The sequence below is a fragment of the Lissotriton helveticus genome, chromosome 1_1 (genome assembly GCF_964261635.1).
Source record: "Lissotriton helveticus chromosome 1_1, aLisHel1.1, whole genome shotgun sequence".
NCBI classification, from domain to species: Eukaryota; Metazoa; Chordata; class Amphibia; order Caudata; family Salamandridae; genus Lissotriton; species Lissotriton helveticus.
Window position 1 is genome coordinate 968,508,499 of NC_136057.1, and position 21,248 is coordinate 968,529,746.

A 21,248-nucleotide genomic window follows, 5' to 3' on the forward strand; every position below is an offset into this window, starting at 1 on the left:
GCCTACCGGCGTTCACGTTTTCAAGTAAGAATCTTCATTTTGTCGATCACTGAATCACAGGACACGCAACGGCGGATCCTGTGACCATCACTTACTCCCTTTTGTTCTTTTCCCCGCTACTTCAGATCGCTATGTCTCCCTCCGAGGCCGGCGAACCGTAAGTTTATCTCTCAGTATTTCCGCTCCATTAGATATCCTTGAGCACTTGAGCCATGCCCCGTTCACGATCGCTCTTTTAAACTCACCATGTCCCGAGCACTGACCTTTTAGACACCTCACACCTAAAACAATACAAACAGCCACATGGTGTCATTTTGCGTTTTCTACATGGTGTAATTTTACGTTTTTCACATGGTGCATTTTTTCATTGTGTAACTCTTCGTTTTTTACGGGGTTCTGACACTTTCCTTTAAGCACGAGCACAAGTTGCATTTTCTGTACTGTTTTCCTGATGTACTCCATCTGATTATACTTTCCTAGCCCACTGACAGCATGCCATGTCTTCCCTCATTTTCAGTACTCCTTGACAAAGGGCAAGGACTGCCCGAAATGCATTGGAGGTTTACATGTGAAGATCACCAAAGTGGTTGATTCATGAAATGAAAATGCATGATATGCCAACAATATCATTTGTTTCAACCTAATGAACTCTGATGAAATAATAAGCAAAATTCAAAACAAATCTTTATTAGAAACGTGCGGATTTTTTCTAAAAACCAAGGTAGTGCCTCACTTCAGGGATGCACTTGCATTTCCAGCGTGCACTTCTTTACCTTATTACATATGCGCCTGACGGACGGTGGCGCAACCTGTGAGAGCACCCAACCAATACATAAACGGATTCCTCTGTGACTTAACTCCATTAAATACACGTAGCAGTGCACCTTCTACTCACTTTGTTAGTTACCTTGATTTTCCGCCCCACCAGAGGGTTGCACGCCCAAAAAACGTAATTCTTACAAAATGCAATTTGACGAAATTAGCAAATCTACCGAAGCAAGAGCAAATATCCTTGCCTACAGCGATGAAGAACGTCAACGTATATATGCACTGATTGAGGAAGACATCAGTCAAACTCCCACGGGACGCACAAAAGAGCAATGTTACAAACAACTGCTATACCTATCAAAGCGACACATCAATCAAAAGCTCCATGCGAGTACTTTACTCAAGTACCACCGAGCCCTTAGAATCCCACGTGGCCTACGGATTGCACTTAAGCCATCCTTGTGCAAAAATTCCAAAACATTTAAAGAGAAATGGAACGGGATCCTTAACAAATGCAGCCTTGATCTCATTCTTTTAATTGTTGAAGAACTGTCTGGAATCCTTAAAGACCTTGACAAGGAAATCAAAGAGGTTGAAAATGAATTGACGGATCTGCTTACACCTGATGACCTAAAGAAAACTTTAGATGACATCAACCTAATTTTAGACAAACACAGCAAAGAAATAAACGAAAGGAAGGTAAGAAAATTCAGAAGGGATACTCTGGATTACAAGCTCGACGAGGTCTACACCTGGGCCGAGGTGTATGCACAAAGACGCCGCAACAAACCCTCCAACATACAAACTGACACGTCATCGTCAGGAAGCGACTCTTCCTACCGTCCGAGAAAGACACCTTCACAAACACCATCGGGATCAACAACAGACCTACGCTCTGACAACCAGGCCACCACCTCTAGCGAAAGCCAACAACCCACTGCGGTTCATTTTTTAGAACCAGGCCAAGCAGACATAGAAGACTCAGGAGGAGCCAGAAGAAAAGAAAAAGAGACAAGTCCACCGATAACGAGGAGCACTGTAACCAAAAAAGATCCGAAACCCAGGAAAAACACCTAGTGATCAACATCTCAGACACTCGTCTTTCACCCCATCAAATGCACCTATTGGAAAAAGGGACGTCATTTATACCTACGACCCAAACCAACCTACTTGAATTGGAAGTCAGTACGTTCAAGCTAACAAGGAAACTAAGACTCCGTCACTTTTTTAGTAACGTAGTACCCCCTAACCTTGAACAAAAAGAGGATCAACTCAAGGGACTAAGACCACACAGCAGCTATCAACCGCCCATTAGTCATAAATGCATCGATCTATTCGAGAACCTTGTCAAAAAGGATTTGATGAAAATCAATTGCAAGATCAAAAGGGGTCAAAACAACATTACACAAAAGGACAAGGATACACTTAAAAGCCTAGCGAACAATCCCGCCATCAAATGCACAAAAGCAGACAAAGGGGGAGCCCTAGTAATACTCAATACGGAAATGTATGACAGAAAAATGAATGAACACATCAGCGACGCAACAACCTATATGAGACTACACCACAATCCAACTAACGAATTCCAAAGCACATTACAGTCCTTGGTCTATAAAGCATACGAGTTGGGCACCATCGACGATCGTACCAAAAACTACCTGTTAAATCCACATCCAAGAAGTCCCACAATTCAAATTCTTCCTAAGATACACAAAAATCTCCACGATCCACCTGTTAGACCCATCGTATCCACGAGAGAGTCAGTACATGAACCTGTGGGCAAATTTTTGGACAGGTACTTGCAACCATTAGTGACTAAAATGAAGAGTTACATCAAGGATACTACATCATTTTTGTTAAAACTTGCGGAAGTGCAAATTGATGAAGCCGAACCCCTAATACTTTGCACAGCTGATGTTAGCTCCCTTTACACGTCCATCCTTCACCAAGGGGGCATCGAATCTCTTGAAAAAGCCATCTTGAACAGTGAAATTGACAAATCCATGCAAGAATTCCTCATGGAACTCATGCTTTACACCCTCTACCACAGCTACTTTACACACAATGACAACTGGTACCTCCAACTCTCCGGCATGTCAATGGGAAACTGTGCGGCTCCGACGTACGCCAACATTTATATGCAGAACTTTGAAGAGACATTCATCTACGGTAACAGTAACATCAATGACAGGATCAAATTATACGTGATATACATTGATGATCTTTTTATAATTTGGAAAGACACAAAAAACTCTCTGATTGACGCTTTGAATGAACTCAACACCAAAGACGAGCGCATCAAACTTACTTGGCAAATTAGTGAACGTTCACTGCCATTCTTGGATGTAAACATCACCGTCACCAACACCGGATTCATCACGGATATACACCGCAAACCTACGGATCGCAATAACTTGCTCTATTACACGAGTTTCCACCAGGGATCTCTAAAGAAACATCTGCCATTTTCACAGATGCTCCGGATAAAACGCATAGTGTCAGATCAGGAAACTCTTAAGAAACGAACCTCTGAAATGTGTGACCGATTCAAAGAAAGAGGGTACCCTCATACAATCCTCACAGACTCTATCAAACGCATGGAAACTATCAATAGAACTGATGCACTATCAGTAAAAATTCATTCACCCAGCGAATCCCGCATTGTGCTTGTTTCTAAATTCTCCACAGCCAGTGCTAAATACAAGAAAGTAATTCTCAAACATTGGCCAATCTTACAGATGGAACCAGACTTCAATGATATCTTTTGCATTCAGCCAACATTTGCCTACACACGCAGCAACAATATGAGAGAAATCCTAAGCAAGAAAACTGTCATCAACAATGATTTCAAAGGAACCGTTCCATGCAAGAATTGTAGCAACTGTAATTGCATTATCCAAGGAAGTAACATCACACATCTAATGAAAGGTCACACCATCAGATTGAGAGTGAATGCCACATGCGACTCAACCAACCTTATCTACGCCATCAAATGCCCATGCGGGAAACTGTATGTTGGCAAAACAGAAAGGAAAATAAAAGTGCGAATTAACGAACATAAGTCAAGTATTCGCACCAAAAACGAGAAATCTAATGTTGCCGCTCACTTTTTGGAGTCTCAACATTTCATTGCACAACTGAAATTCACCGTTTTGGAAATGGTGTCAAAACGTGAAGGGAGAGACAATCGTAAACATTTATTACAACGTGAAACAGAATGGATTTACCTTCTTCAAACGCTAAAACCATTTGGTCTTAATGATCGCATTGAGTACAGTTGTTATCTGTAAATAATGACCAACATTTAATTTTGAGAATGTGTTTGCATTGTGTTAATTGTGATTAATACCCTGCTCCCATGATGCGCCCCGTTCACGATCTTTATTCCTTTCACTTTCTTTCTACACTCCTCCCTCCCTCATCTCACCTATTTTCCATTAGTTCCCATTCACTCATTTCTAACTATCCTTCCACCACCACCGGTACAGTCCGTTTTTGATTTTGATTGTCGTCACCCCCCCCGGTGTACAGCCTATGAGTCCTTCCTTTGCCCCAAGTGAGAAACGCCTACTGTTTCCACTTTTCCGACACACGATCAGCAAAGTCTGCTTTTTATGTTTATCCCTCCCCGGCGCACAGCCCACGAGTCCTTCCTTTATCTCGACTGAGAAACGCCCACTGTTTCCACATTCGAGACGAACTGCGAGAGAACATCACACGCCTACCGGCGTTCACGTTTTCAAGTAAGAATCTTCATTTTGTCGATCACTGAATCACAGGACACGCAACGGCGGATCCTGTGACCATCACTTACTCCCTTTTGTTCTTTTCCCCGCTACTTCAGATCGCTATGTCTCCCTCCGAGGCCGGCGAACCGTAAGTTTATCTCTCAGTATTTCCGCTCCATTAGATATCCTTGAGCACTTGAGCCATGCCCCGTTCACGATCGCTCTTTTAAACTCACCACGTCCCGAGCACTGACCTTTTAGACACCTCACACCTAAAACAATACAAACAGCCACATGGTGTCATTTTGCGTTTTCTACATGGTGTAATTTTACGTTTTTCACATGGTGCATTTTTTCATTGTGTAACTCTTCGTTTTTTACGGGGTTCTGACACTTTCCTTTAAGCACGAGCACAAGTTGCATTTTCTGTACTGTTTTCCTGATGTACTCCATCTGATTATACTTTCCTAGCCCACTGACAGCATGCCATGTCTTCCCTCATTTTCAGTACTCCTTGACAAAGGGCAAGGACTGCCCGAAATGCATTGGAGGTTTACATGTGAAGATCACCAAAGTGGTTGATTCATGAAATGAAAATGCATGATATGCCAACAATATCATTTGTTTCAACCTAATGAACTCTGATGAAATAATAAGCAAAATTCAAAACAAATCTTTATTAGAAACGTGCGGATTTTTTCTAAAAACCAAGGTAGTGCCTCACTTCAGGGATGCACTTGCATTTCCAGCGTGCACTTCTTTACCTTATTACATATGCGCCTGACGGACGGTGGCGCAACCTGTGAGAGCACCCAACCAATACATAAACGGATTCCTCTGTGACTTAACTCCATTAAATACACGTAGCAGTGCACCTTCTACTCACTTTGTTAGTTACCTTGATTTTCCGCCCCACCAGAGGGTTGCACGCCCAAAAAACGTAATTCTTACAAAATGCAATTTGACGAAATTAGCAAATCTACCGAAGCAAGAGCAAATATCCTTGCCTACAGCGATGAAGAACGTCAACGTATATATGCACTGATTGAGGAAGACATCAGTCAAACTCCCACGGGACGCACAAAAGAGCAATGTTACAAACAACTGCTATACCTATCAAAGCGACACATCAATCAAAAGCTCCATGCGAGTACTTTACTCAAGTACCACCGAGCCCTTAGAATCCCACGTGGCCTACGGATTGCACTTAAGCCATCCTTGTGCAAAAATTCCAAAACATTTAAAGAGAAATGGAACGGGATCCTTAACAAATGCAGCCTTGATCTCATTCTTTTAATTGTTGAAGAACTGTCTGGAATCCTTAAAGACCTTGACAAGGAAATCAAAGAGGTTGAAAATGAATTGACGGATCTGCTTACACCTGATGACCTAAAGAAAACTTTAGATGACATCAACCTAATTTTAGACAAACACAGCAAAGAAATAAACGAAAGGAAGGTAAGAAAATTCAGAAGGGATACTCTGGATTACAAGCTCGACGAGGTCTACACCTGGGCCGAGGTGTATGCACAAAGACGCCGCAACAAACCCTCCAACATACAAACTGACACGTCATCGTCAGGAAGCGACTCTTCCTACCGTCCGAGAAAGACACCTTCACAAACACCATCGGGATCAACAACAGACCTACGCTCTGACAACCAGGCCACCACCTCTAGCGAAAGCCAACAACCCACTGCGGTTCATTTTTTAGAACCAGGCCAAGCAGACATAGAAGACTCAGGAGGAGCCAGAAGAAAAGAAAAAGAGACAAGTCCACCGATAACGAGGAGCACTGTAACCAAAAAAGATCCGAAACCCAGGAAAAACACCTAGTGATCAACATCTCAGACACTCGTCTTTCACCCCATCAAATGCACCTATTGGAAAAAGGGACGTCATTTATACCTACGACCCAAACCAACCTACTTGAATTGGAAGTCAGTACGTTCAAGCTAACAAGGAAACTAAGACTCCGTCACTTTTTTAGTAACGTAGTACCCCCTAACCTTTGACAAAAAGAGGATCAACTCAAGGGACTAAGACCACACAGCAGCTATCAACCGCCCATTAGTCATAAATGCATCGATCTATTCGAGAGCCTTGTCAAAAAGGATTTGATGAAAATCAATTGCAAGATCAAAAGGGGTCAAAACAACATTACACAAAAGGACAAGGATACACTTAAAAGCCTAGCGAACAATCCCGCCATCAAATGCACAAAAGCAGACAAAGGGGGAGCCCTAGTAATACTCAATACGGAAATGTATGACAGAAAAATGAATGAACACATCAGCGACGCAACAACCTATATGAGACTACACCACAATCCAACTAACGAATTCCAAAGCACATTACAGTCCTTGGTCTATAAAGCATACGAGTTGGGCACCATCGACGATCGTACCAAAAACTACCTGTTAAATCCACATCCAAGAAGTCCCACAATTCAAATTCTTCCTAAGATACACAAAAATCTCCACGATCCACCTGTTAGACCCATCGTATCCACGAGAGAGTCGGTACATGAACCTGTGGGCAAATTTTTGGACAGGTACTTGCAACCATTAGTGACTAAAATGAAGAGTTACATCAAGGATACTACATCATTTTTGTTAAAACTTGCGGAAGTGCAAATTGATGAAGCCGAACCCCTAATACTTTGCACAGCTGATGTTAGCTCCCTTTACACGTCCATCCCTCACCAAGGGGGCATCGAATCTCTTGAAAAAGCCATCTTGAACAGTGAAATTGACAAATCCATGCAAGAATTCCTCATGGAACTCATGCTTTACACCCTCTACCACAGCTACTTTACACACAATGACAACTGGTACCTCCAACTCTCCGGCATGTCAATGGGAAACTGTGCGGCTCCGACGTACGCCAACATTTATATGCAGAACTTTGAAGAGACATTCATCTACGGTAACAGTAACATCAATGACAGGATCAAATTATACGTGATATACATTGATGATCTTTTTATAATTTGGAAAGACACAAAAAACTCTCTGATTGACGCTTTGAATGAACTCAACACCAAAGACGAGCGCATCAAACTTACTTGGCAAATTAGTGAACGTTCACTGCCATTCTTGGATGTAAACATCACCGTCACCAACACCGGATTCATCACGGATATACACCGCAAACCTACGGATCGCAATAACTTGCTCCATTACACGAGTTTCCACCAGGGATCTCTAAAGAAACATCTGCCATTTTCACAGATGCTCCGGATAAAACGCATAGTGTCAGATCAGGAAACTCTTAAGAAACTAACCTCTGAAATGTGTGACCGATTCAAAGAAAGAGGGTACCCTCATACAATCCTCACAGACTCTATCAAACGCATGGAAACTATCAATAGAACTGATGCACTATCAGTAAAAATTCATTCACCCAGCGAATCCCGCATTGTGCCTGTTTCTAAATTCTCCACAGCCAGTGCTAAATACAAGAAAGTAATTCTCAAACATTGGCCAATCTTACAGATGGAACCAGACTTCAATGATATCTTTTGCATTCAGCCAACATTTGCCTACACACGCAGCAACAATATGAGAGAAATCCTAAGCAAGAAAACTGTCATCAACAATGATTTCAAAGGAACCGTTCCATGCAAGAATTGTAGTGATGTAATTGCATTATCCAAGGAAGTAACATCACACATCTAATGAAAGGTCACACCATCAGATTGAGAGTGAATGCCACATGCGACTCAACCAACCTTATCTACGCCATCAAATGCCCATGCGGGGAACTGTATGTTGGCAAAACAGAAAGGAAAATAAAAGTGCGAATTAACGAACATAAGTCAAGTATTCGCACCAAAAACGAGAAATCTAATGTTGCCGCTCACTTTTTGGAGTCTCAACATTTCATTGCACAACTGAAATTCACCGTTTTGGAAATGGTGTCAAAACGTGAAGGGAGAGACAATCGTAAACATTTATTACAACGTGAAACAGAATGGATTTACCTTCTTCAAACGCTAAAACCATTTGGTCTTAATGATCGCATTGAGTACAGTTGTTATCTGTAAATAATGACCAACATTTAATTTTGAGAATGTGTTTGCATTGTGTTAATTGTGATTAATACCCTGCTCCCATTATGCGCCCCGTTCATGATCTTTATTCCTTTCACTTTCTTTCTACACTCCTCCCTCCCTCATCTCACCTATTTTCCATTAGTTCCCATTCACTCATTTCTAACTATTCTTCCACCACCACCGGTACAGTCCGTTTTTGATTTTGATTGTCGTCACCCCCCCCTGGTGTACAGCCTATGAGTCCTTCCTTTGCCCCAAGTGAGAAACGCCTACTGTTTCCACTTTTCCGACACACGATCAGCAAAGTCTGCTTTTTATGTTTATCACTCCCCGGCGCACAGCCCACGAGTCCTTCCTTTATCTCGACTGAGAAACGCCCACTGTTTCCACATTCGAGACGAACTGCGAGAGAACATCACACGCCTACCGGCGTTCACGTTTTCAAGTAAGAATCTTCATTTTGTCGATCACTGAATCACAGGACACGCAACGGCGGATCCTGTGACCATCACTTACTCCCTTTTGTTCTTTTCCCCGCTACTTCAGATCGCTATGTCTCCCTCCGAGGCCGGCGAACCGTAAGTTTATCTCTCAGAATTTCCGCTCCATTAGATATCCTTGAGCACTTGAGCCATGCCCCGTTCACGATCGCTCTTTTAAACTCACCACGTCCCGAGCACTGACCTTTTAGACACCTCACACCTAAAACAATACAAACAGCCACATGGTGTCATTTTGCGTTTTCTACATGGTGTAATTTTACGTTTTTCACATGGTGCATTTTTTCATTGTGTAACTCTTCGTTTTTTACGGGGTTCTGACACTTTCCTTTAAGCACGAGCACAAGTTGCATTTTCTGTACTGTTTTCCTGATGTACTCCATCTGATTATACTTTCCTAGCCCACTGACAGCATGCCATGTCTTCCCTCATTTTCAGTACTCCTTGACAAAGGGCAAGGACTGCCCGAAATGCATTGGAGGTTTACATGTGAAGATCACCAAAGTGGTTGATTCATGAAATGAAAATGCATGATATGCCAACAATATCATTTGTTTCAACCTAATGAACTCTGATGAAATAATAAGCAAAATTCAAAACAAATCTTTATTAGAAACGTGTGGATTTTTTCTAAAAACCAAGGTAGTGCCTCACTTCAGGGATGCACTTGCATTTCCAGCGTGCACTTCTTTACCTTATTACATATGCGCCTGACGGACGGTGGCGCAACCTGTGAGAGCACCCAACCAATACATAAACGGATTCCTCTGTGACTTAACTCCATTAAATACACGTAGCAGTGCACCTTCTACTCACTTTGTTAGTTACCTTGATTTTCCGCCCCACCAGAGGGTTGCACGCCCAAAAAACTTAATTCTTACAAAATGCAATTTGACGAAATTAGCAAATCTACCGAAGCAAGAGCAAATATCCTTGCCTACAGCGATGAAGAACGTCAACGTATATATGCACTGATTGAGGAAGACATCAGTCAAACTCCCACGGGACGCACAAAAGAGCAATGTTACAAACAACTGCTATACCTTTCAAAGCGACACGTCAATCAAAAGCTCCATGCGAGTACTTTACTCAAGTACCACCGAGCCCTTAGAATCCCACGTGGCCTACGGATTGCACTTAAGCCATCCTTGTGCAAAAATTCCAAAACATTTAAAGAGAAATGGAACGGGATCCTTAACAAATGCAGCCTTGATCTCATTCTTTTAATTGTTGAAGAACTGTCTGGAATCCTTAAAGACCTTGACAAGGAAATCAAAGAGGTTGAAAATGAATTGACGGATCTGCTTACACCTGATGACCTAAAGAAAACTTTAGATGACATCAACCTAATTTTAGACAAACACAGCAAAGAAATAAACGAAAGGAAGGTAAGAAAATTCAGAAGGGATACTCTGGATTACAAGCTCGACGAGGTCTACACCTGGGCCGAGGTGTATGCACAAAGACGCCGCAACAAACCCTCCAACATACAAACTGACACGTCATCGTCAGGAAGCGACTCTTCCTACCGTCCGAGAAAGACACCTTCACAAACACCATCGGGATCAACAACAGACCTACGCTCTGACAACCAGGCCACCACCTCTAGCGAAAGCCAACAACCCACTGCGGTTCATTTTTTAGAACCAGACCAAGCAGACATAGAAGACTCAGGAGGAGCCAGAAGAAAAGAAAAAGAGACAAGTCCACCGATAACGAGGAGCACTGTAACCAAAAAAGATCCGAAACCCAGGAAAAACACCTAGTGATCAACATCTCAGACACTCGTCTTTCACCCCATCAAATGCACCTATTGGAAAAAGGGACGTCATTTATACCTACGACCCAAACCAACCTACTTGAATTGGAAGTCAGTACGTTCAAGCTAACAAGGAAACTAAGACTCCGTCACTTTTTTAGTAACGTAGTACCCCCTAACCTTGAACAAAAAGAGGATCAACTCAAGGGACTAAGACCACACAGCAGCTATCAACCGCCCATTAGTCATAAATGCATCGATCTATTCGAGAACCTTGTCAAAAAGGATTTGATGAAAATCAATTGCAAGATCAAAAGGGGTCAAAACAACATTACACAAAAGGACAAGGATACACTTAAAAGCCTAGCGAACAATCCCGCCATCAAATGCACAAAAGCAGACAAAGGGGGAGCCCTAGTAATACTCAATACGGAAATGTATGACAGAAAAATGAATGAACACATCAGCGACGCAACAACCTATATGAGACTACACCACAATCCAACTAACGAATTCCAAAGCACATTACAGTCCTTGGTCTATAAAGCATACGAGTTGGGCACCATCGACGATCGTACCAAAAACTACCTGTTAAATCCACATCCAAGAAGTCCCACAATTCAAATTCTTCCTAAGATACACAAAAATCTCCACGATCCACCTGTTAGACCCATGGTATCCACGAGAGAGTCAGTACATGAACCTGTGGGCACATTTTTGGACAGGTACTTGCAACCATTAGTGACTAAAATGAAGAGTTACATCAAGGATACTACATCATTTTTGTTAAAACTTGCGGAAGTGCAAATTGATGAAGCCGAACCCCTAATACTTTGCACAGCTGATGTTAGCTCCCTTTACACGTCCATCCCTCACCAAGGGGGCATCGAATCTCTTGAAAAAGCCATCTTGAACAGTGAAATTGACAAATCCATGCAAGAATTCCTCATGGAACTCATGCTTTACACCCTCTACCACAGCTACTTTACACACAATGACAACTGGTACCTCCAACTCTCCGGCATGTCAATGGGAAACTGTGCGGCTCCGACGTACGCCAACATTTATATGCAGAACTTTGAAGAGACATTCATCTATGGTAACAGTAACATCAATGACAGGATCAAATTATACGTGATATACATTGATGATCTTTTTATAATTTGGAAAGACACAAAAAACTCTCTGATTGACGCTTTGAATGAACTCAACACCAAAGACGAGCGCATCAAACTTACTTGGCAAATTAGTGAACGTTCACTGCCGTTCTTGGATGTAAACATCACCGTCACCAACACCGGATTCATCACGGATATACACCGCAAACCTACGGATCGCAATAACTTGCTCCATTACACGAGTTTCCACCAGGGATCTCTAAAGAAACATCTGCCATTTTCACAGATGCTCCGGATAAAACGCATAGTGTCAGATCAGGAAACTCTTAAGAAACGAACCTCTGAAATGTGTGACCGATTCAAAGAAAGAGGGTACCCTCATACAATCCTCACAGACTCTATCAAACGCATGGAAACTATCAATAGAACTGATGCACTATCAGTAAAAATTCATTCACCCAGCGAATCCCGCATTGTGCTTGTTTCTAAATTCTCCACAGCCAGTGCTAAATACAAGAAAGTAATTCTCAAACATTGGCCAATCTTACAGATGGAACCAGACTTCAATGATATCTTTTGCATTCAGCCAACATTTGCCTACACACGCAGCAACAATATGAGAGAAATCCTAAGCAAGAAAACTGTCATCAACAATGATTTCAAAGGAACCGTTCCATGCAAGAATTGTAGCAACTGTAATTGCATTATCCAAGGAAGTAACATCACACATCTAATGAAAGGTCCCACCATCAGATTGAGAGTGAATGCCACATGCGACTCAACCAACCTTATCTACGCCATCAAATGCCCATGCGGGAAACTGTATGTTGGCAAAACAGAAAGGAAAATAAAAGTGCGAATTAACGAACATAAGTCAAGTATTCGCACCAAAAACGAGAAATCTAATGTTGCCGCTCACTTTTTGGAGTCTCAACATTTCATTGCACAACTGAAATTCACCGTTTTGGAAATGGTGTCAAAACGTGAAGGGAGAGACAATCGTAAACATTTATTACAACGTGAAACAGAATGGATTTACCTTCTTCAAACGCTAAAACCATTTGGTCTTAATGATCGCATTGAGTACAGTTGTTATCTGTAAATAATGACCAACATTTAATTTTGAGAATGTGTTTGCATTGTGTTAATTGTGATTAATACCCTGCTCCCATGATGCGCCCCGTTCATGATCTTTATTCCTTTCACTTTCTTTCTACACTCCTCCCTCCCTCATCTCACCTATTTTCCATTAGTTCCCATTCACTCATTTCTAACTATCCTTCCACCACCACCGGTACAGTCCGTTTTTGATTTTGATTGTCGTCACCCCCCCCCCGGTGTACAGCCTATGAGTCCTTCCTTTGCCCCAAGTGAGAAACGCCTACTGTTTCCACTTTTCCGACACACGATCAGCAAAGTCTGCTTTTTATGTTTATCACTCCCCGGCGCACAGCCCACGAGTCCTTCCTTTATCTCGACTGAGAAACGCCCACTGTTTCCACATTCGAGACGAACTGCGAGAGAACATCACACGCCTACCGGCGTTCACGTTTTCAAGTAAGAATCTTCATTTTGTCGATCACTGAATCACAGGACACGCAACGGCGGATCCTGTGACCATCACTTACTCCCTTTTGTTCTTTTCCCCGCTACTTCAGATCGCTATGTCTCCCTCCGAGGCCGGCGAACCGTAAGTTTATCTCTCAGTATTTCCGCTCCATTAGATATCCTTGAGCACTTGAGCCATGCCCCGTTCACGATCGCTCTTTTAAACTCACCACGTCCCGAGCACTGACCTTTTAGACACCTCACACCTAAAACAATACAAACAGCCACATGGTGTCATTTTGCGTTTTCTACATGGTGTAATTTTACGTTTTTCACATGGTGCATTTTTTCATTGTGTAACTCTTCATTTTTTACGGGGTTCTGACACTTTCCTTTAAGCACGAGCACAAGTTGCATTTTCTGTACTGTTTTCCTGATGTACTCCATCTGATTATACTTTCCTAGCCCACTGACAGCATGCCATGTCTTCCCTCATTTTCAGTACTCCTTGACAAAGGGCAAGGACTGCCCGAAATGCATTGGAGATTTACATGTGAAGATCACCAAAGTGGTTGATTCATGAAATGAAAATGCATGATATGCCAACAATATCATTTGTTTCAACCTAATGAACTCTGATGAAATAATAAGCAAAATTCAAAACAAATCTTTATTAGAAACGTGTGGATTTTTTCTAAAAACCAAGGTAGTGCCTCACTTCAGGGATGCACTTGCATTTCCAGCGTGCACTTCTTTACCTTATTACATATGCGCCTGACGGACGGTGGCGCAACCTGTGAGAGCACCCAACCAATACATAAACGGATTCCTCTGTGACTTAACTCCATTAAATACACGTAGCAGTGCACCTTCTACTCACTTTGTTAGTTACCTTGATTTTCCGCCCCACCAGAGGGTTGCACGCCCAAAAAACTTAATTCTTACAAAATGCAATTTGACGAAATTAGCAAATCTACCGAAGCAAGAGCAAATATCCTTGCCTACAGCGATGAAGAACGTCAACATATATATGCACTGATTGAGGAAGACATCAGTCAAACTCCCACGGGACGCACAAAAGAGCAATGTTACAAACAACTGCTATACCTTTCAAAGCGACACGTCAATCAAAAGCTCCATGCGAGTACTTTACTCAAGTACCACCGAGCCCTTAGAATACCACGTGGCCTACGGATTGCACTTAAGCCATCCTTGTGCAAAAATTCCAAAACATTTAAAGAGAAATGGAACGGGATCCTTAACAAATGCAGCCTTGATCTCATTCTTTTAATTGTTGAAGAACTGTCTGGAATCCTTAAAGACCTTGACAAGGAAATCAAAGAGGTTGAAAATGAATTGACGGATCTGCTTACACCTGATGACCTAAAGAAAACTTTAGATGACATCAACCTAATTTTAGACAAACACAGCAAAGAAATAAACGAAAGGAAGGTAAGAAAATTCAGAAGGGATACTCTGGATTACAAGCTCGACGAGGTCTACACCTGGGCCGAGGTGTATGCACAAAGACGCCGCAACAAACCCTCCAACATACAAACTGACACGTCATCGTCAGGAAGCGACTCTTCCTACCGTCCGAGAAAGACACCTTCACAAACACCATCGGGATCAACAACAGACCTACGCTCTGACAACCAGGCCACCACCTCTAGCGAAAGCCAACAACCCACTGCGGTTCATTTTTTAGAACCAGACCAAGCAGACATAGAAGACTCAGGAGGAGCCAGAAGAAAAGAAAAAGAGACAAGTCCACCGATAACGAGGAGCACTGTAACCAAAAAAGATCCGAAACCCAGGAAAAACACCTAGTGATCAACATCTCAGACACTCGTCTTTCACCCCATCAAATGCACCTATTGGAAAAAGGGACGTCATTTATACCTACGACCCAAACCAACCTACTTGAATTGGAAGTCAGTACGTTCAAGCTAACAAGGAAACTAAGACTCCGTCACTTTTTTAGTAACGTAGTACCCCCTAACCTTGAACAAAAAGAGGATCAACTCAAGGGACTAAGACCACACAGCAGCTATCAACCGCCCATTAGTCATAAATGCATCGATCTATTCGAGAACCTTGTCAAAAAGGATTTGATGAAAATCAATTGCAAGATCAAAAGGGGTCAAAACAACATTACACAAAAGGACAAGGATACACTTAAAAGCCTAGCGAACAATCCCGCCATCAAATGCACAAAAGCAGACAAAGGGGGAGCCCTAGTAATACTCAATACGGAAATGTATGACAGAAAAATGAATGAACACATCAGCGACGCAACAACCTATATGAGACTACACCACAATCCAACTAACGAATTCCAAAGCACATTACAGTCCTTGGTCTATAAAGCATACGAGTTGGGCACCATCGACGATCGTACCAAAAACTACCTGTTAAATCCACATCCAAGAAGTCCCACAATTCAAATTCTTCCTAAGATACACAAAAATCTCCACGATCCACCTGTTAGACCCATCGTATCCACGAGAACTTTGAAGAGACATTCATCTACGGTAACAGTAACATCAATGACAGGATCAAATTATACGTGAGATACATTGATGATCTTTTTATAATTTGGAAAGACACAAAAAACTCTCTGATTGACGCTTTGAATGAACTCAACACCAAAGACGAGCGCATCAAACTTACTTGGCAAATTAGTGAACGTTCACTGCCATTCTTGGATGTAAACATCACCGTCACCAACACCGGATTCATCACGGATATACACCGCAAACCTACGGATCGCAATAACTTGCTCCATTACACGAGTTTCCACCAGGGATCTCTAAAGAAACATCTGCCATTTTCACAGATGCTCCGGATAAAACGCATAGTGTCAGATCAGGAAACTCTTAAGAAACGAACCTCTGAAATGTGTGACCGATTCAAAGAAAGAGGGTACCCTCATACAATCCTCACAGACTCTATCAAACGCATGGAAACTATCAATAGAACTGATGCACTATTAGTAAAAATTCATTCACCCAGCGAATCCCGCATTGTGCTTGTTTCTAAATTCTCCACAGCCAGTGCTAAATACAAGAAAGTAATTCTCAAACATTGGCCAATCTTACAGATGGAACCAGACTTCAATGATATCTTTTGCATTCAGCCAACATTTGCCTACACACGCAGCAACAATATGAGAGAAATCCTAAGCAAGAAAACTGTCATCAACAATGATTTCAAAGGAACCGTTCCATGCAAGAATTGTAGCAACTGTAATTGCATTATCCAAGGAAGTAACATCACACATCTAATGAAAGGTCACACCATCAGATTGAGAGTGAATGCCACATGCGAATCAACCAACCTTATCTACGCCATCAAATGCCCATGCGGGAAACTGTATGTTGGCAAAACAGAAAGGAAAATAAAAGTGCGAATTAACGAACATAAGTCAAGTATTCGCACCAAAAACGAGAAATCTAATGTTGCCGCTCACTTTTTGGAGTCTCAACATTTCATTGCACAACTGAAATTCACCGTTTTGGAAATGGTGTCAAAACGTGAAGGGAGAGACAATCGTAAACATTTATTACAACGTGAAACAGAATGGATTTACCTTCTTCAAACGCTAAAACCATTTGGTCTTAATGATCGCATTGAGTACAGTTGTTATCTGTAAATAATGACCAACATTTAATTTTGAGAATGTGTTTGCATTGTGTTAATTGTGATTAATACCCTGCTCCCATGATGCGCCCCGTTCATGATCTTTATTCCTTTCACTTTCTTTCTACACTCCTCCCTCCCTCATCTCACCTATTTTCCATTAGTTCCCATTCACTCATTTCTAACTATCCTTCCACCACCACCGGTACAGTCCGTTTTTGATTTTGATTGTCGTCACCCCCCCCCCCCCCCCCCCCCCCCCCGGTGTACAGCCTATGAGTCCTTCCTTTGCCCCAAGTGAGAAACGCCTACTGTTTCCACTTTTCCGACACACGATCAGCAAAGTCTGCTTTTTATGTTTATCACTCCCCGGCGCACAGCCCACGAGTCCTTCCTTTATCTCGACTGAGAAACGCCCACTGTTTCCACATTCGAGACGAACTGCGAGAGAACATCACACGCCTACCGGCGTTCACGTTTTCAAGTAAGAATCTTCATTTTGTCGATCACTGAATCACAGGACACGCAACGGCGGATCCTGTGACCATCACTTACTCCCTTTTGTTCTTTTCCCCGCTACTTCAGATCGCTATGTCTCCCTCCGAGGCCGGCGAACCGTAAGTTTATCTCTCAGTATTTCCGCTCCATTAGATATCCTTGAGCACTTGAGCCATGCCCCGTTCACGATCGCTCTTTTAAACTCACGACGTCCCGAGCACTGACCTTTTAGACACCTCACACCTAAAACAATACAAACAGCCACATGGTGTCATTTTGCGTTTTCTACATGGTGTAATTTTACGTTTTTCACATGGTGCATTTTTTCATTGTGTAACTCTTCGTTTTTTACCGGGTTCTGACACTTTCCTTTAAGCACGAGCACAAGTTGCATTTTCTGTACTGTTTTCCTGATGTACTCCATCTGATTATACTTTCCTAGCCCACTGACAGCATGCCATGTCTTCCCTCATTTTCAGTACTCCTTGACAAAGTGCAAGGACTGCCCGAAATGCATTGGAGGTTTACATGTGAAGATCACCAAAGTGGTTGATTCATGAAATGAAAATGCATGATATGCCAACAATATAATTTGTTTCAATCTAATGAACTCTGATGAAATAATAAGCAAAATTCTAAACAAATCTTTATTAGAAACGTGTGGATTTTTTCTAAAAACCAAGGTAGTGCCTCACTTCAGGGATGCACTTGCATTTCCAGCGTGCACTTCTTTACCTTATTACATATGCGCCTGACGGACGATGGCGCAACCTGTGAGAGCACCCAACCAATACATAAACGGATTCCTCTGTGACTTAACTCCATTAAATACACGTAGCAGTGCACCTTCTACTCACTTTGTTAGTTACCTTGATTTTCCGCCCCACCAGAGGGTTGCACGCCCAAAAAACTTAATTCTTACAAAATGAAATTTGACGAAATTAGCAAATCTACCGAAGCAAGAGCAAATATCCTTGCCTACAGCGATGAAGAACGTCAACGTATATATGCACTGATTGAGGAAGACATCAGTCAAACTCCCACGGGACGCACAAAAGAGCAATGTTACAAACAACTGCTATACCTTTCAAAGCGACACATCAATCAAAAGCTCCATGCGAGTACTTTACTCAAGTACCACCGAGCCCTTAGAATCCCACGTGGCCTACGGATTGCACTTAATCCATCCTTGTGCAAAAATTCCAAAACATTTAAAGAGAAATGGAACGGGATCCTTAACAAATGCAGCCTTGATCTCATTCTTTTAATTGTTGAAGAACTGTCTGGAATCCTTAAAGACCTTGACAAGGAAATCAAAGAGGTTGAAAATGAATTGACGGATCTGCTTACACCTGATGACCTAAAGAAAACTTTAGATGACATCAACCTAATTTTAGACAAACACAGCAAAGAAATAAACGAAAGGAAGGTAAGAAAATTCAGAAGGGATACTCTGGATTACAAGCTCGACGAGGTCTACACCTGGGCCGAGGTGTATGCACAAAGACGCCGCAACAAACCCTCCAACATACAAACTGACACGTCATCGTCAGGAAGCGACTCTTCCTACCGTCCGAGAAAGACACCTTCACAAACACCATCGGGATCAACAACAGACCTACGCTCTGACAACCAGGCCACCACCTCTAGCGAAAGCCAACAACCCACTGCGGTTCATTTTTTAGAACCAGGCCAAGCAGACATAGAAGACTCAGGAGGAGCCAGAAGAAAAGAAAAAGAGACAAGTCCACCGATAACGAGGAGCACTGTAACCAAAAAAGATCCGAAACCCAGGAAAAACACCTAGTGATCAACATCTCAGACACTCGTCTTTCACCCCATCAAATGCACCTATTGGAAAAAGGGACGTCATTTATACCTACGACCCAAACCAACCTACTTGAATTGGAAGTCAGTACGTTCAAGCCAACAAGGAAACTAAGACTCCGTCACTTTTTTAGTAACGTAGTACCCCCTAACCTTGAACAAAAAGAGGATCAACTCAAGGGACTAAGACCACACAGCAGCTATCAACCGCCCATTAGTCATAAATGCATCGATCTATTCGAGAACCTTGTCAAAAAGGATTTGATGAAAATCAATTGCAAGATCAAAAGGGGTCAAAACAACATTACACAAAAGGACAAGGATACACTTAAAAGCCTAGCGAACAATCCCGCCATCAAATGCACAAAAGCAGACAAAGGGGGAGCCCTAGTAATACTCAATACGGAAATGTATGACAGAAAAATGAATGAACACATCAGCGACGCAACAACCTATATGAGACTACACCACAATCCAACTAACGAATTCCAAAGCACATTACTGTCCTTGGTCTATAAAGCATACGAGTTGGGCACCATCGACGATCGTACCAAAAACTACCTGTTAAATCCACATCCAAGAAGTCCCACAATTCAAATTCTTCCTAAGATACACAAAAATCTCCACGATCCACCTGTTAGACCCATCGTATCCACGAGAGAGTCGGTACATGAACCTGTGGGCAAATTTTTGGACAGGTACTTGCAACCATTAGTGACTAAAATGAAGAGTTACATCAAGGATACTACATCATTTTTGTTAAAACTTGCGGAAGTGCAAATTGATGAAGCCGAACCCCTAATACTTTGCACAGCTGATGTTAGCTCCCTTTACACGTCCATCCCTCACCAAGGGGGCATCGAATCTCTTGAAAAAGCCATCTTGAACAGTGAAATTGACAAATCCATGCAAGAATTCCTCATGGAACTCATGCTTTACACCCTCTACCACAGCTACTTTACACACAATGACAACTGGTACCTCCAACTCTCCGGCATGTCAATGGGAAACTGTGCGGCTCCGACGTACGCCAACATTTATATGCAGAACTTTGAAGAGACATTCATCTACGGTAACAGTAACATCAATGACAGGATCAAATTATACGTGAGATACATTGATGATCTTTTTATAATTTGGAAAGACACAAAAAACTCTCTGATTGACGCTTTGAATGAACTCAACACCAAAGACGAGCACATCAAACTTACTTGGCAAATTAGTGAACGTTCACTGCCATTCTTGGATGTAAACATCACCGTCACCATCACCGAATTCATCACGGATATACACCGCAAACCAACGGATCGCAATAACTTGCTCCATTACACGAGTTTCCACCAGGGATCTCTAAAGAAACATCTGCCATTTTCACAGATGCTCCGGATAAAACGCATAGTGTCAGATCAGGAAACTCTTAAGAAACGAACCTTTGAAATGTGTGACCGATTCAAAGAAAGAGGGTACCCTCATACAATCCTCACAGACTCTATCAAACGCATGGAAACTATCAATAGAACTGATGCACTATCAGTAAAAATTCATTCACCCAGCGAATCCCGCATTGTGCTTGTTTCTAAATTCTCCAAAGCCAGTGCTAAATACAAGAAAGTAATTCTCAAACATTGGCCAATCTTACAGATGGAACCAGACTTCAATGATATCTTTTGCATTCAGCCAACATTTGCCTACACACGCAGCAACAATATGAGAGAAATCCTAAGCAAGAAAACTGTCATCAACAATGATTTCAAAGGAACCGTTCCATGCAAGAATTGTAGCAACTGTAATTGCATTATCCAA